Below are 19,240 nucleotides of genomic sequence, written 5' to 3'. Positions count from 1 at the left end.
AATTGTATGTGTGGGGTACAGAGATGAGGTAGTCATTCAAAAGTCATGTTAAACACTATTATTACACACAGAGTGAGTCCATGCAACTTATTATGTGACTTGTTAAGCACATCTTCACTCCTGAACTTATTTAGGAGTTGATTAATTATTGACTCAAGACATTTCAGCTTTTCATTTTTTTCAAAAAACATAATTCCACTTTAACATTATGTGTAGGCCAGTGACCCCCCCCAAAAAATCTCTATTTAATCCATTTTAAATTCAGACTGTAACACAACAAGATGTGGGAAAAAGTCAAGGGGTGTGAATACTTTCTGAAGGGACTGTATGTTGGCATTGCTGTTTAATACACGATAAGGCATATTTATTCAGCCAGTAATACTTTCACCTCTGATTGTGTTTGATCTAGTGTTATTTGTACCTTCCATGTCAAAATGTGATATTTTTTATCCTGCATATATTTTCAACTGCAGAAACTGTAAACTTTGCAGATTTTCTACAGCATCATATCATTCGATGCTCATAAAGAATTCCCCTTGGGTGTAGTGGTGTCCATGATCTTATGAGAAGGAGTTTGGATACCTAAATATTGTTGATATACTCCTCGAGCAGCGTCTATGTCATCTATTATTAATGCTTATATTAAAAGTCTTTGGGAGGCATCCACCCGTGACGGTACGGTTCCTTTACAAAGGCAGATTCGAGCTTGTCCAGAGAAACAATGTTTTCAGAGCATATCCAATCAATATCACTTAAAGGTGCTGTGTAAAGCTTCCCGTCAACCAGCCGATATGGACAAATCTTCATAATCTCACTAATATGATGGACAGATGCTTCAACGAAATTCGGTTCTCAGTTTTGTATTTTTTTAGTTCGGTCTATATTTTGTTGCATTTCTAATCCATTTTACTAGACCGGTTCGAAAATGGGAAGGTTAAGTAATAACACAGACGACTACTGTATATATATTTTGTAAATATTGTTATGTCACTGCTTTTATTATTATGCCAAAAAGGAAGTGCTGCTCAGCGTTTGGCATTATGATGACGGGATGTTGGCGCATCACCAACCTCTCTAGGATCAGGATAATCCCAAACTTTAGGATCAGGAGGATATCAAGCTTTACATTTAAAAACCAGAAAAAGCTACGTCAGCATTGAACTTGGATATGTAACATACTGTTTCTCAGAATGTTATGGAATTATTGACTGTACTGATTCCCGAGGAATAAATACGACATTATAAGGTACAAGCATCAGAACTACAGATCCAACATTTTTTTTTACATGAACATGATGATACAAATAGCTGTAGCTCTTTAGTACTGTCCACAACATTGCTAAAGCTCTTACAGTACAACACAGTTGCATTCTACAGAGCCTTACTCTGACGAAGAATGAAACATGTAGGTGGCTGTTGTTTTGGGAAGTCGGGGGTGCAGGAGGAGGACAGGGAGAGCAGGTAGCTAGCTGCCTATTGGCTATTCAGCAGCCTGTTGGTCTCGGGGTAGGAGCTATTGGCCAGTCTGACAGTTTTTGCCATGAACCTCCTATACAGTGATGGAGGTGGGGAGAACAGGCCGTGGTTCGGGTGGCTGAGGTCCTTGATGATCTTCATGGCCTTCCTGTGACACCTGGTGTTGTAGGTGTCCTGGAGGGCAGGCAGTGAGCACCCAATGGTGTGTTCGGCTGAGCGTACCACACTCTATAGGGCCTTGTGGCTCTACAGTGTAGTCTGCTGGATAGACGGCCTCTGGTCTGCAGACCGTGGGAGAGACTTATAAAGTCTAAAAGTAACGTTGGAGGTTACCCCCAGTGGGTTTCGGTTAGCGCTCTCTCTGTTTCTGTGTTTATCAAGCCATTAGCTGTAGATTTAGAGGGAATGCCTGTTAATAAGTGGTAATGACTGTTAATGAGGATATAGCACTGCAGATTACTGGGAGCAGTATGGGCGCGCTTCATTTTGTGCCTGACTGCAGACTTTGAATTATTGTCTATGGTATTTCACCTTAACTAGTAGCTACCTCAGTCTCATCAAAGGCAAAGGAATGGACATGGTGGAGAATGGCTTAGGGGCATAGTCGGCTTGGGAGCAAATCTGTCATCACACTTTGGTCTACGTTGAGTGTAAATATCCCAGAAGAGGAGAGATGGTGTCAGTTAACCAGCGCGGGCGTGCACCTCACACCTCACTTCCACGACATGCCAACACATTACTAAGGTTTCAGTTCGACATGAGACAAAACGACTTATGCCAACACATTACTAAGGTTTCAGTTCGACATGAGACAAAACGACTTATGCCAACACATGCCTAAGGTTTCAGTTCGACATGAGACAAAACGACTTATGCCAACACATGCCTAAGGTTTCAGTTCGACATGAGACAAAACGACTTATGCCAACACATGCCTAAGGTTTCAGTTCGACATGAGACAAAACGACTTATGCCAACACATGCCTAAGGTTTCAGTTCGACATGAGACAAAACGACTTATGCCAACACATGCCTAAGGTTTCAGTTCGACATGAGACAAAACGAAAGATTGGTTGTAGTGCAACGAGGTAGAGCCCACCATTATTATTCTTAAACATTACCCTCGTCATATATGCCCTTTGCAAGACATTAACATGAAAAAAGAGGACAGAATTCCATTAGAGGAAGGTGCATCGCCTCCTTTACCATTTTGCCTGTTCTCTCCCCAGAAAACAATGGGGACAGCCGAAGAACCCTTTTGGAACCCTTTTTTCTTATGAGTACAGTGTGTGGCATTTATTCTTAAGTACATCCTAGTAATGGTCTCTGACAATCTAAAACAGTTATACATCGGTAGATTTCTGTGTTTAAACTACAGAGACAAACGATCTACAGAGGATGCGGTGTTGAGAGTTTGCCACCGATGTCCGATATTTTATTGAAGTATATTAATGGAACACAAAAAAACTCAAATCACTTGCCATTGAAAGTGTTCACCCAGAGATTGAAACAAACAAAATCATACATTGTTATTACCGGATGAATTCTGAAAAGCTTTTTTTCTCTCCAACAAGTGGTTTAACCACACATCCACTCAGGTCAATGCTGTAGTACATTAGACATAAAACATGAGTGAGAGAAATCTCTGTTTACATTCCAAGTATGTAAACCCCATGTTTAGAGACAGCAGGATCGAGGCAGAGATTATAGTATTAGGCAGCATTAATATTCCACATCAAAACATTTTTATCTTAGAGATGAGAAAAAATCGTTACCTCTGGGAAAAGATCACAGTATCTGTATTAAGTTTATGTTATAGAATATTGGTATTACACTATTATGCAACGTTCATATTCCGTTCAATTCAGATCTGAGGCCACAAAGCAGAAACTTTAAGTGTCCATGTTTTGGAGGAACTGGGGGTGGGGGGGGGGGGGGGGGGTCGGTCTATCCCTTTAATACTCACCAGTGATTTCATTTTTGTGCAGACATTCATTCATTGTTTAGTAGAAACATTGTGTTGTCCCCCCCCCCTAACCCTTCAGCTGTGTATGCATCCAAAAAGCAGCTTACTAAACTCGCCACAAGAAATGGAAATGTTTAAGAAGAATTAATGTGATCACTAATGTGTTGGACAAATGTCTTGATAAGTGTCATGATGGGATTAGCTTGTGGACATCATTTAAAAGATGTACACGCACCATTCAGCGATTTATTTTGATTTTATTTTTTATTTTTTTCACAAATATGCTCTGCTATCATGCGGAACTACAAAGACGTGATTGATTACGGCAGGGTTTTGTCTCCGTGCAGCCACGTTGCCAATACATCTTTATGTCCAGTTATTCATCTTAGAACTACTCTTAATGTCTCTCTACCTGATACTTGTACCTGGAAGTCATTTGGCCCTCCACGGTCCATTCCACATAGTCTACTTTGACTAGTGCTTTAGGGAAGTGGATAGAATCCTAGTAAGTAGACAACAGGGTGATTGCATTCGAATTGCTGACCTAACCTGCTTTGAGTTTCCCCTCTCAAAACGGTTAGTTTGGTTGGACGGACTTAAAGGAACGAGTACAATTAGGAAGAAGTAGAGTTGAGAAAGGAGGAGTAGCACAGCGTCCTTGGCAGAGCTCTAAATACACCGCCATGTTGAGGCACTAATCGTCTTGGTCCGTTCAAACAGCCCCTGACCTTCATCTTGATGGGCCTTAATTGCGTTTAGTGCCATTTAGAGTGTCTCCCATGCATCAGCATCTTTCTCCAGGCAGCCTTAGTTTGATCAGACATAATGTGCAGCAATGAATACATTCACTTTTCCAGATATAACCTTGACAGTCCTTCCCAAGGACGATTTTAGTTTGAAGCCGTCTTTCGTGGTGCGTTTACAGTTAAGGGTGTATGCCAGAAGAAACAAAAGACATTTGTTGAAGACTTGGACTTGGACTCGACTATTAGTGATTTTTTGTCAGAAAGTCTCTCTCCTTTGTTGATTTAACATGCTAGCTACAACAGTTAGGTAGCTACTGTATTAGCTAGTTACTAATGTGCAACACTGTAAGATTCTGTGTTGCTTTCAACGTTATGAAATGTAGCTTCAAATATTGTTGTACTTGACTTGAGTATAAAGGGGTCAGAATTTGACTTTCAAGGGTTAATGACTTGACTACATCACGTACAGTACACACAATACTCAAGATATTACAGTGGTTTTAATATTCAATGCTACACGTTAGGAACTTGCTATCATTCTACATTCTACATTGCCACTCAATATTTTATAAAAAGGTTGAAACTCCAGCACTCCAGGTGTTTGGATGCCCCTCATAAAATATGTATTTTTATATAAATTTTTGTTGCACGGTAGCTAGTCAGGGTAGGATATAGGGCAAATAGATTAAGTTTCATTGGAATTCTTGACAGTACATTTTTTACATGTGAATGCGGGAATTGATGACTGGGAGAATTTAAAAAAGAAGTTGTTGCATTTGCCTTTCTTGTAATTCCCCCAATGGACTTTTGTCATGGAAGATTAATGATGTAAATTTATGCTGTGTCGTCAACAGTTTCCAAGTCTTTATGCATGAGAGGTCATCTGAAATACTCCTGGTGGTTGGATGATTTCAACATGTTTTGGTGAAGCTCTATTTTGTGCATGACCTGCTTTGTTGCTTCCAATTCCTATGTATGTGACACCTATGGAGTTCCCTCATTTGCACTATATTATGTAATTACAATGATAGCTTGTGAGGGTTGAATACAAAATGTCAAAAATACAGCAGGCTATGGTCAGCCTCAATCGTTAAGGGTGGATTATTAGAATGGTCGGGCAGGAAATGATTCATGCGACATTAGAACAATAGAACGCGCGTTCATTATACACTGTCTTCAGAAAGTGTCCATACTCCTTGACTTATTCTACATTTTGTTGTGTTACAGTCTGAATTCCAAATGGATTACATGTTTTTTCTCACACCCATCTACACACATAATGACAAAGGGAAAACATGTTTTTTTTTTTAAATTGAGCAAATTCATTGAAAATGTCTCATTTATATACGTATTCAGACCCGAGTCAATACTTTGGCGACGATTACAGCTTTGAATCGTCTTGGGTATGTCCGTATCTGCTTTGCACATCTGGATTTGAGGATTTTCTCCCATTCTTGCTTGCAGGTTTTCTCAAGTTCTGTTAAGTTCGATGGGGAGTGATGGTGAACAGCAATCTTCAAGTCTTTCCACAGATTTTTAGTGGGATTCATGTTTGGGCTTGGACTGGGCCACTCAAGGACTTTCAGATTCTTGTTTTCCGAAGCGATTCCAGCGTTGCTATGGCTGTATGCTTGTGGTCATCGGCCTGTTGGAACGTAAATCTTCGCCCCAGTCTAACGTCGTTTGCACTCTGAAGCAGGTTCTCATCCAGGATTGGCCTGTATTTGGCTCCATTCATTGTTCCCACTATCCTTACTAGTCTCCCAGTTCCTGCAGCTGAAAAGCATCCCCATAGCATGATGCTGCCACCACCATGCTTCCTGGTAGGAATAATGTTTTATTTTTTATTTAACCAGGCTAGTTAATTAAGAACAAATTCTTATTTACAATGATGGCTTGGCAAGAGGCAAAAGGCCTGGGATTAAGAAAAGCACAAACAAAAACAATGCAAGACAATAGGGACAACACAGCCTGAAGACACTGGCAACAGTACAAATACAACGGCAAACAGACAGTGTGTGTGTGTGTGTGTGTGTGTGTGTGTGTGTGTGTGTGTGTGTGTGTGTGTGTGTGTGTGTGTGTGTGTGTGTGTGTGTGTGTGTGTGTGTGTGTGTGTGTGTGTGTGTGTGTGTGTGTGTGTGTGTGTGTGTGGTGTGTGTGTGTGTGTGTGTGTGTAGGCATGTGTGTGGTATGTGTAAAGTAAAACAACATGCTTCCTTACATAAGACAACGCAAACTAGTGACAACTAGAAACAATTACATGTCTTAACTAATAAAACCCAATAAATGTTAGATGTATGATGAGCTGTGCCTGGTTTTCTCCAGACATAGCGCTTTGCATTCAGGCCAAATAGTTACATTTTCTGTCTCATCAGACCACATACGTTTTTGCCTTATGCTCTCAGTCTTTCATGTGTCTTTTTGCGTGCTGTCATGTGCCTTTTTACGTGCTGTCATGTGCCTTTTTTCTCAGGAGTGGCTTCCGTCTGGCCACTCTCCCTTAAATCCCAGATTGGTGAAGTGCTGTAGATAGACTGTTGTCCTTCTGGCAGGTTCTCCCATCTCAGCCAAGGAACTCTGTAGTTCTATCAGAGTGGTCATTGGGTTCATCTCCCTGACCAAGGTCCATCTTGCCTGGTTTGCTTAGTTTGGTCAGACGGACAGCTCTAGGAGGTCGTTACATATTGTTTCATTTTCCCAATGATGGAGACCACTGTCCTCTTGGGAACTTTCAACACTCTGATATTGTTTTATATCCTTCCCCAGATATATGCCTCATCACAATTCTATCTCGGAGATCTACGGACAGTTCCTTAGACTTCATGGTATAGGTTCTGTTCTGACATGCACTGTCAATTGTGTGACTTTATATAAACAGGTGTGTTTCTTTCTAAATCATGTCCAAACAATGGACTTGGCCACAGGTGGACTCCAATCAAGTCATCTCAAGGATGATGAAAGGAAATTGGATGCACCTGTGCTCAACTTTGAGAGTCATAGTAAAGGGTTGTGAATACTTATGTGAATTAGATATTTCTCTATTTCATTTAAAAAATAATAATTTACAAACATATCTAAAAACATGTTTTCACTTTGTCATTATGTGCTATTGTGTGTAAATGGAATTCAGGCTGTAACACAACATAATGTGGGAATAAGTCAAGGGGTATGAATCACGGGAGGCTGCTGAAGGGAGGATGGTCATCATAATGGCTGGAATTGAGTGAATGGAATGGTGTCAAACACATGGAAACCATGGAAACCATGTGTTTGATGAGTTCGAAACCATTCCATTTATTCCGTTCCAGCCATTACTATGAGCCTGTCCTCCCTAATTAAGGTGTCACCAACCTCCTGTGGTATAACTACTTTCTGAAGGCACTGTATGTGCAAAGGTGAATATGTTGTCACTCAGTCAGAATATTTAGGCTACACTTAATATTTGGTACCTTTCAACTGTTATTTAGTGGCCTTAACAAACGACAACAGTTGCATTTTCAGAGAGAGCAATGAGGCTGGAGAAAGAGCCCTTCTAAGGGCATGCAGGACTGAATTTGAAAGAAATTACAGTGACAAATGACAAAGAAGAAGAAAACGGCTGGGGGTCGATAACTCAGTAAAAGTTGTTTTATGTCTCTGCTATCTGTCGTTTTGGGGTCAAGCAGATCAAATCTGAAATCTCCATTCCAGTCCAGGGCTTCCTTTGCGGAAGACACAGATCAACTAGCCTGAATTGTTACAGTTGGACTGTGTGTTTTCCATCAATGTGCTATAGCTATAGTACGTTGGGCCTTTATTCGGTGTTGGTATCGGGACACGCTGCCTGAATATGATCTAAGTACGATGGTCGTTTTAGTTGAGTGATTTTCGACGACGTTACATCTTAGCGCTTTTGAAGCAATTTTCCAACTGGCAGTCACGGTTCATGTCGGTTGACAGCTCTAAAACACTGACATGGGGGGGATCAATTTAACAAGGCCCAGCTCTGGTCACAGCAGAGCCTCCAATCTTTGCTAACACACAGTGACATTCTGCATGTGTTGGCAGAATCAAAGGAAAGCACATGCCTCCGCTGAAATGCGAGCTAAAAATGCTATAGCTGTAAGTAGCTAGAGACCACTAGTCCTATTCCCAAACAATATCATAACATCCGTGTAGACACAGCTGATGCTACAATTGCTATTATGGCAGTAGGAGTTTTTTTTCTCAGAAATAACATGCATTGTACAGCTGAATACCTAGAATTGAGAACTCATGAAGATAATTTAGCCTGATTTAAGAGATTAGATAAAGTAGCTTGATGTGATAGATTTAAGATAAAGTAGTCTGATTTAAGAGACCTAAGATAAAGTAGCCCAATTTAAAAGTTCTAAGATAAAGTAGCCTGATTTAAGAGACCAAAGATAAAGTAGTCTGATTTAAGAGACCTAAGATAAAGTAGCCTGATTTAAGAGACCTAAGATAAAGTAGTCTGATTTCTCATCCAAGCCTGAACGTCTGAGATGGTAACAGTGACTGTATTCCTCTATCAAAGTGCCCCATCACTGATACAGCTGAATACACTGGGAAACCTTAGTAAATTTGAACGTGTTTTAATGAATACTGTATAGCCCCAGTTAGGTTAGTTGAAGGGTTATATGCCAATTGCTTGCCACCTGCCTTACTGTATTCACAACGCCACAGATTTAGTGAAGCTTGTTCCAATCCGCACGTGCGCGTGCGCACACACACACACATACACGCACACACACACACATACACACACACTGGCTCTGCCCAGCAAAGCTCTCCAAATATAGTTATTGAAATGCTGATCCCTGTTGACTGTTGCCCCCAGTGGCCTTACCCACAACATCTGCTGCTGTTTTCAGAGCTTTCTGTTCAGATAAAACTTGTGTTTTATTTTTCCCAGGATGGAATGCCAGGTGTTCAGTTAGAACGAATGAGGAAAAACATCAGAGAGAAACACCATCGCCTGTCAAGGGCATATACAGTGCATTCAGAAAGTATTCAGACGCCTTGACTTTTTACACATTTTGTTACGTTACAGCCTTATTCTAAAATAGATCAAATATTTTTTCCCCCCACATTAATCTACACTCAATACCCCATAATGACAAAGCAAAAAAACTTGTTTTTAGACATTTTTTACAAATGTCTTAAAAAATAAATAACAGAAATACCTTATTTACATAAGTATTCAGACCCTTTGCTATGAGACTTGAAATTGAGCTCATGTGCATTCTGTTTCCATTGATCATCCTTGAGATGTTTCTACAACTTCATTGGAGTTCCCCTGTGGTAAATTCAAATGATTGGACATGATTTGGAAAGGCACACACCTGTCTATATAAGGTCCCACAGTTGACAGTGCATGTCGGAGCAAAAACCAAGCCGTGAGGTCGAAGGAATTGTCCGTAGAGCTCCGAGACAGGATTGTGTCGAGGTACAGATTTAGGGAAGGATACCAAAACATTTCTGCAGCATTGAAGGTCCCAAAGAACACAGTGGCCTCAGTGGAAGTTTGGAACCACCAAGACTCTTCCTAGAGCTGGCTGCCCGGTCAAACTGAGCAATCAGGGGAGAAGGGCCTTGGTCAGGGAAGTGACCAAGAACCTGATGGTCACTCTGACAGAGCTGCAGAGTTCCTCTGTGGCGATGGGAGAACCTTCCAGAAGGACAACCATCTCTGCAGCACTCCACCAATCAGGCCTTCGTGGTAGAGTATCCAGACGGAAGCCACTCCTCAGTAAAAGCCACATGACAGCCCTCTTGGAGTTTGCACAAAAGGCATCTAAAGGACACTCAGCCCATGAGAAACAATATTCTCTGGTCTGATGAAACAAAGATTAAACTCTTCAGCCTGAATGCAGCGATGCTCCCCATCCAACCTGACATAGCTTGAGAGGATCTGCAGATTAGAATGGGAGAAACTCCACAAATACAGGTGTGCCAGGCTTGTTGCGTCATATCCAAGAAGACTCAAGGCTGTAATTGCTGTCAAAGGTGCTTCAACAAAGTAGTGAGTAACGGGTCTGAATACTTATGTAAATATAATATTTCATTTTTTTTTAATTTGTAATAAATTAGCAAAAAAATCAAAAAAACAGTTTTTGCTTTGTCATTACGGGGTATTTTGTGTAGATTGATGAGGGGGGGAAAAAACTATTGAATACATTTTAGAAGGCTGTAACGTAACAAAATGTGGAAAAACTCATGGGGTCTGAATACTTTCCCGAATGCACTATATACGACCTATAGTTCATATTTTAGTTCTTACTTAAAGCCCAATCTGTCCCTTTTGTCCAACTAACATAGTTTTATTGGGGTTTTATTGAATCTTATCACCCAGTCATGTCATAGAGGAAAAACGGCCAAACACGTTTGAATAATTCACGAGGTAGCCTAATACAAACTATTCCCGTTGCCAGTAATGTCCCCATCGGCTCACCGAAAACACAGCAGGATGTATTAAAGCGAATTTGCATTTGAGGTAGGCTTTAGGCAGTTGCATTAACTTGTGTTGTAGTATGCCAATTTCCCGACTGGAGCTGTCCTCATGTCTCCACTCCAATGGATGTGGCGGAGAGCATTCGTCAATCAAACCCCTGATCTAATCATCACCTTTCATGTGGACAGCATGCTGCAGTATTAAGGGCTTAACCGTCTCTAAGCCCTACTGTAAGCTGCTTTGTTGAATTTCATTACTGTCTTCATCATGATCAGGTGTAGTATTAAAAACAGTTCCTCCGTGTTTTCGGAGGGGGCTGATTGGTTGGTTGGTTGATTGGCTTTGTTTCGGGGTGGGCTGATTCGTTGGTTAGTTTGGCTGGCTGTGTTTCGGAGGGGGCTAATTGGTTGGTTAGTTGGTTGGGATGGGGAACTTTGATGGGGGTGGGGGGCCAAAAAAACAAACAAAATTGAACTCATCATGAGGGGCCGCAGTGGCTTGTAGGTCTGTGAACCCACACATGCAGTCAACTGATTTGTGCACTCAATTAATTTCTGCACTTGACTCTCTTAACTAAGTGCTTTATACCAGGAGCCCTCCCACCTTGCGGGCAAAACATTTTACTGGCCCCCGTTTCGACTGGGGAGAGAAAAATTTACGTTTAAAGTACATTTTGACATGGTAAATGTGGCATGTTTTATAACAAATTTCATGCAATTCTAATTATTTTGCCAGGAGGCAGAGAGACAATATTTCAGTTTTACAACTAATTTCCTGCAATTATATCCCTTTTGCCATAACTTCTTGCATGTTAATGTAATATCTGAGTGAGAGTGACTAGCAAAGTCAATGGGGAACCACATTTGATTTGTTTATTGGGTCGGAGGCCCCATTTTTGGAAATTGATCCACAGACCTACAAAAGGCAGATTTCAATTCACAGTTATATTTTGTACTCATTTCACCAAAACACATGTAGACATATAGACAGCCCAAATCTGATCTTTTTTTCACTAATTGGTATTTTGACCAATCAGATCAGCTCTGAAAAGATCTGACGTGATTGCTCAAAAGTTGCCTGATGACTCAAACTGAATTCTTCCGCTGCTCTAGGTTCTCGACATACTTCAGTCTGAGACTGCCGTCGTTGAAGTCTTTTATGGTGATGATAAAATGAGGGGTGTTGTACAAACGTTATCAGCGATTTCGATCATCTCTAACCAGAGTATCAAAGCCAATGATGAATTGTCAAAACGCTGCTTTACCCATGTGTGTTCTGGCTCTGGCCCAAAACATCGGTTTCTGGGACCAATCAGAACAGTTAGAATGTGTTTGCGTTCTAGAATCATCGAGAAGGTACTCAGATCCAGACTCATTGCGGAGAAGAAACTAACGTCCGTGGGCGTGACATAGTGTTTGGCCGGAGCAAGTAGTTTGGGTAGCCAGACAAGGTCAAAAGCCCAATTAGTGGAAAAATGATCAGAATTGAGCTGCCTGTCTTAACGCAGCCTTAGTTATTTCCTATGACTGCATTCTGATTCAACCTGCTTTTTGAAGTATAGTGGAAATGGCCTCTCATGATGAAGGACTGTACAGAATTGTATTTATGCCCCCTTTTGTGTCAAATATGATTAAACGTTCAGAGGAAACTGCGGAACACTGATCGTCAACCAACTGGGTAAACGATACCCACTGATGAGATTCTAAATTATGTATTCTGTTATTTTTGTAGGAGTATTGGCAGCCTTGGCTCTGCTGGGACGCAGAATACACACACACACACACACACACACACACACACACACACACACACACACACACACACACACACACACACACACACACACACACACAGCTGTGTTTTCGTGAAATTTTAGGTCTATTTGGAGTGTAAAAATGTTTCACCACTAAAAATGATATTTACCCTAACCCTGAACCTAACCCCCAAAACCCTAAACCATAAACCTAGCCAATAAGCTTAAAATAGCATTTTAACAAATTCAGGACCTGGGGTCCTGATAATGTAGGTAAGAAAGTGCGCATAAACACGCACGCACGCACACGCACACAGCTCAGAGTTCAACACCATAGTGCCCTCCAAACTCGTCACCAAGCTTAGGACCCTGGGACTGAACACCTCCTTCTGTAATTGGATTCTGGACTTCCCGATGGGCCGACCCCAGGTGGTGAGGGTAGGCATCGTCACCTCCGCTACGCTGACCATCAACACGGGAGCCCCACTGGGGTGTGTGCTTAGTCCCCTCCTGTACTCTCTGTTCCCCCACAACTGCATGGCCACGCACAACTCCAACAGAATCATTAAGTTTGTTGATGACATGATGATAGTAGGCCTGATCACCGACGACGATGAGACAGCATATATGGAGGAGGTCATTGACCTGGCAGTGTGGGGCCAGGACAACAACCTCTCTCTCAACGCAGGCAAGACCAAGGAGTACGCCTCCATCCACGTTGACGGGGCTGCAGTGGAGCGGGTCGAGAGCTTCACGTTCCTTGGTGTCCAAATCACTAAGGACTTAAAATGGTCCATACACATATGGACAGTCGTGAAGACGGCGTGACAGCACCTCTTCCCCCTCAGTAGGTTGAAAAGGTTTGGCATGAGCCCTCAAATATTAAAAAAGTTGAGAGCTTCTTGACTGGTTGCATCACTGCTTGGTATGGCAACAGCAGCAACCTCGATCGCATGACGCTACAGAGGGTAGTGCGGACAGCCCGGTATATCACTGTGGCCGAGCTACCTGCCATCCAAGACCTCTATATCAGGCAATGTGAAAAGGAAGGCCCGGAAAATCAACTTATGCCGCCCAAGCCATAAACAGGGCATCAAATCTGACACCAACAGGATCCTGAACAGCTTCTATCCCTAAGTCATAAGACTGCTAAATAGCTAATAGAATGACTATCTGTCTCTGTGCACACTCACAGGACTCTACACACTCACAGGACTCTGCACACTCACAGGACTCTACACACTCAGGACTCTACACACTCACAGGACTACACATTCACAGGACTCTACACATTCACAGGACTCTACACATTCACAGGACTCTGCACACTCACAGGACTCTACACATTCACAGGACTCTGCACACTCACAGGACTCTGCACATTCACAGGACTCTACACGCTCACAGGACTCTACACACTCACAGGACTCTACACATTCACAGGACTCTACACACTCACAGGACTCTACACACTCACAGGACTCTACACACGCACAGGACTCTACACACTCACAGGACTCTACACACTCACAGGACTCTACACACGCACAGGCCTCTGCACACTCACAGGACTCTACACGCTCACAGGACTCTACACACTCAGGACTCTACACACTCACAGGACTTTACACACTCACATGACTCTACACACTCAGGACTCTACACACTCACAGGACTCTACACACTCAGGACTCTACACACTCAGGACTCTACACACTCACATGACTCTACACACTCAGGACTCTACACACTCAGGACTCTACACACTCACAGGACTCTACACGCTCACAGGACTCTACACACTCACATGACTCTACACACTCAGGACTCTACACACTCAGGACTCTACACACTCACATGACTCTACACACTCACATGACTCTACACACTCAGGACTCTACACACTCAGGACTCTACACACTCAGGACTCTACACACTCAGGACTCTACACACTCAGGACTCTACACACTCAGGACTCTACACACTCAGGACTCTACACACTCAGGACTCTACACACTCACAGGACTCTACACACTCACAGGACTCTACACGCTCACAGGACTCCACAGGACTCTACACGCTCACAGGACTCTACACGCTCACAGGACTCTACACACTCACAGGACTTTACACACTCACATGACTCTACACACTCACAGGACTCTACACACTCACAGGACTCTACACACTGACAGGACTCTACACACTCACATGACTCTACACACTCAGGACTCTACACACTCAGGACTCTACACGCTCACAGGACTCTACACACTCAGGACTCTACACACTCAGGACTCTACACACTCAGGACTCTACACACTCACATGACTCTACACACTCAGGACTCTACACACTCAGGACTCTACACACTCAGGACTCTACACACTCAGGACTCTACACACTCAGGACTCTACACACTCAGGACTCTACACACTCAGGACTCTACACACTCACAGGACTCTACACACTCACAGGACTCTACACACTCACAGGACTTTACACACTCACAGGACTATACACACTCAGGACTCTACACATTCAGGACTCTACACACTCAGGACTCTACACACTCAGGACTCTACACACTCAGGACTCTACACACTCAGGACTCTACACACTCAGGACTCTACACACTCACAGGACTCTACACACTCACAGGACTTTACACACTCACAGGACTATACACACACACATACACACACACTCACATACAGTCATTATATACACCTTACCCCTATAGTACTGTATCTACTGTATGTATCACGCCAGTATCCCTGCTCATTGTACACTGAACAAAAATATAAACGCAACATGTTAAGTGTTGGTCCCATGTTTCATGAACTGAAATAAAATATCCTAGAAATGTAAGGTATCTGTGACCGACTGTATTCCCAGTCATGTGAAATCCATAGATTAGGGCCTAATGAATTTATTTAAATTGACTGATTACCTTATATGAATTGTAACTCAGTAAAATCTTAGAAATTGTTGCATGATGCGTTAATATTTTTGTTCAGTATAAATCTGGTACTGGAACTGACCCTGTATATAGCTTACTTACTTCTCCTGTTCTTATTTCTTATTCTTATTTTTAGTGTGTTTTTCTTTTACCTTATGTTATTTGTATTACTACATTGATATTGATTACTGGACTGTTGGGTTTAGAGCTGCAAGAAAGGCATTTCACTGTACTTGTGTGCGTGACATTGAAACTTTAAACACACACACCCTCCTCCCACATGCACTGTGATGCATTCATACGCAGGGTTTGATCTGATGGTGGTAGGCCTAAGGATCTGACGGTGGTAGGCCTAACGGTCTGATCTGATGGTGGTAGCCCTAAGGATCTGACGGTGGTAGGCCTAACGGTCTAATCTGATGGTGGTAGGCCTAAGGATCTGACGGTGGTAGGCCTAACGGTCTGATCTGACGGTGGTAGGCCTAAGGATCTGACGGTGGTAGGCCTAACGGTCTGATCTGACGGTGGTAGGCCTAAGGATCTCATCTGACGGTGGTTGGCCTGAGGGTCTGATTTGATGGTGGTAGGCCTGAGGGTCTGATTTGATGGTGGTAGGCCTAACGGTCTGATCTGACGGTGGTAGGCCTAAGAATCTCATCTGACGGTGGTAGGCCTAAGGATCTGATCTGATGGTGGTAGGCCTGAGGGTCTGATTTGATGGTGGTAGGCCTAACGGTCTGATCTGACGGTGGTAGGCCTAAGGATCTCATCTGACGGTGGTAGGCCTAAGGATCTGATCTGATGGTGGTAGGCCTAAGGATCTGATCTGTTGGTGGTAGGCCTAAGGATCTGATCTGATGGTGGTAGGCCTAACGGTCTGATCTGACGGTGGTTGGCCTAAGGATCTGATCTGACGGTGGTAGGCCTAAGGATCTGATCTGATGGTGGTAGGCCTAACGGTCTGATCTGACGGTGGTTGGCCTAAGGATCTGATCTGACGGTGGTAGGGCTAAAGATCTGATCTGACGGTGGTAGGCCTAAGGATCTGACGGTGGTAGGCCTAAGGATCTGATCTGTTGGTGGTAGGCCTAACGGTCTGATCTGACGGTGGTAGGCCTAAGGATCTCATCTGACAGTGGTAGGCCTAAGGATCTAATCTGATGGTGGTAGGCCTGAGGGTCTGATCTGATGGTGGTAAGCCTAAGGATCTCATCTGACGGTGGTAGGCCTAACGGTCTGATCTGACAGTGGTAGGCCTAAGGATCTGATCTGATGGTGGTAGGCCTAAGGATCTGATCTGATGGTGGTAGGCCTAGGGATCTGATGGTGGTAGGCCTAAGGATCTGATCTGACGGTGGTAGGCCTGAGGGTCTGATCTGATGGTGGTAGGCCTAAGGATCTGATCTGATGGTGGTAGGCCTGAGGGTCTGATGGTGGTAGGCCTGAGGGTCTGATCTGATGGTGGTAGGCCTAAGGATCTGATCTGACGGTGGTAGGCCTAAGGATCTGATCAGACGGTGGTAGGCCTAAGGATCTGATCTGATGGTGGTAGGCCTAAGGATCTGATCTGATGGTGGTAGGCCTAGGGATCTGATGGTGGTAGGCCTAAGGATCTGATCTGACGGTGGTAGGCCTGAGGGTCTGATCTGATGGTGGTAGGCCTAAGGATCTGATCTGATGGTGGTAGGCCTGAGGGTCTGATGGTGGTAGGCCTGAGGGTCTGATCTGATGGTGGTAGGCCTAAGGATCTGATCTGACGGTGGTAGGCCTAAGGATCTGATCAGACGGTGGTAGTCTTAAGGATCTGATCTGACGGTGGTAGGCCTAAGGGTCTGATCTGACGGTGTGCTGAGAGGAGATGGCACTGTGACAGCTCCTGACAGCGGAACTTCTCTGTGAGGTCTGTCAGATTTTTTTCTTATTTTCAATGATGGCCTAGGAACAGTGGGTTAACTGCCTTGTTCAGGGGCAGAACAACAGTTTTTTTTACATTGTCAGCTCGGAGATTCGATCTTGCAACCTTTCGGTTACTAGTCCAACGTTCTAACCACTAGGCTACCTGCCGCCCCAATGAGACGGTGATGAGTCGCTCTCTGTTCTGTGTGATGGCGTTTAACACTTAACACCTCCAACTGGGCCGACCCAGACAGGGCGCCATTCAGCAGGGCACAGTGTTGTATACGTTCACATATATGTGATATGTATAGATATCATATAGACGTGTATTATTTACAACAAACGTGCCTCTCTGACAATGTAAATTAGAATAAGGAGTTGCGTCAGCTATTTTCATGACATTCCGATCTGCGACGTTCCAAGTTTGTGAAGTCACATCCATAACCATGGGGCAAATGTTAGGTCAAAGTCAGGTCATTGGTTTGTGTATGCTGAGGAGCTGTGTGATGCCTGGAAATGTTTCCTTCATGTCTTGCAAGTTCTATGGGATTTGCTGAGCTGTCAGCGTATGAACAATAGTCACATCAAAGAAGGTTTTCATTGTAGCCCGATTAAAAAAAAGTCCTGCTTTGTAGTATTCTTACTGCTATGTTTGTATTATTCTTATACAGGCCTATACTCCTGGCATCATCTGGAGTTGGTCAGGAGGGTTATCTGCAACGTACTGACTGTTTCACCTCACTGAATACACCCACCTCTGCTTTCACAGCTGACCAGAGTCATCCTCTCCAGACCATTGACTCTGGGTTGTAATGGCCTACTTGTCGGTCAGTCGTACACCTTCCACACGCTAACCCAAAGAGCACAGATGGATTTGCAAGCATTCTCTTGTGAGCAAATTCTAACAAGGTAATACATCTTTGCTACGTCAGCCTTTTTCCCCCAGTTGATGGGAAAATAACCATGCTGGGTCCTTGTTTACTGACAGCATGGGCTTAATGAGGCTCTGATGACTTTATGTGCTCCACAGCACTGCAAAGATATAGCAAGCACAAGCAGAGTGGCACGACGACGTCGACGGAATGGCAAATATTGCTCTATTAGGATATAAATAAGAACAGAAACAAGCTTATTCACAAGTGAATGGATATTGAAGATGCAATGAACATGTGTTATGGTTGTGATATTGCCTATGGTACAAAGACGGATAGAGAATTGGTGCTGCAGCAGCAAATAGGATGAAGGAACTCTCAAATTGCTGTGTCATTTCACATCTCTATCACAAAACACCCACATTCAGTACTCTGTGATGTATGTATTAACAAACAACATGTGGTCTACACACTGTATGTTGATAACATTGTTAGTCTACACTACAGTACTGCATGTTGATAATATCATTAGTCTACACTACAGTACTGCATGTTGATAACATCATTAGTCTACACTACAGTACTGCATGTTGATAACATCATTAGTCTACACTACAGTACTGCATGTTGATAACATCATTAGTCTACACTACAGTACTGTATGTTTGATAACATCATTAGTCTACACTACAGTACTGCATGTTGATAACATCATTAGTCTACACTACAGTACTGCATGTTGATAACATCATTAGTCTACACTACAGTACTGCATGTTGATAACATCATTAGTCTACACTACAGTACTGCATGTTGATAACATCATTAGTCTACACTACAGTACTGCATGTTGATAACATCATTAGTCTACACTACAGTACTGCATGTTGATAACATCATTAGTCTACACTACAGTACTGCATGTTGATAACATCATTAGTCTACACTACAGTACTGTATGTTTGATAACATCATTAGTCTACACTACAGTACTGCATGTTGATAACATTGTTAGTCTACACTACAGTACTGCATGTTGATAACATTGTTAGTCTACACTACAGTACTGCATGTTGATAACATCATTAGTCTACACTACAGTACTGCATGTTGATAAC

Source organism: Salvelinus namaycush, chromosome 15 (genome assembly GCF_016432855.1).
Source record: "Salvelinus namaycush isolate Seneca chromosome 15, SaNama_1.0, whole genome shotgun sequence".
Lineage (NCBI taxonomy): Eukaryota > Metazoa > Chordata > Actinopteri > Salmoniformes > Salmonidae > Salvelinus > Salvelinus namaycush.
The sequence above is the reverse complement of the archived record's forward strand: the minus strand, read 5'-3'. Positions refer to the sequence as shown.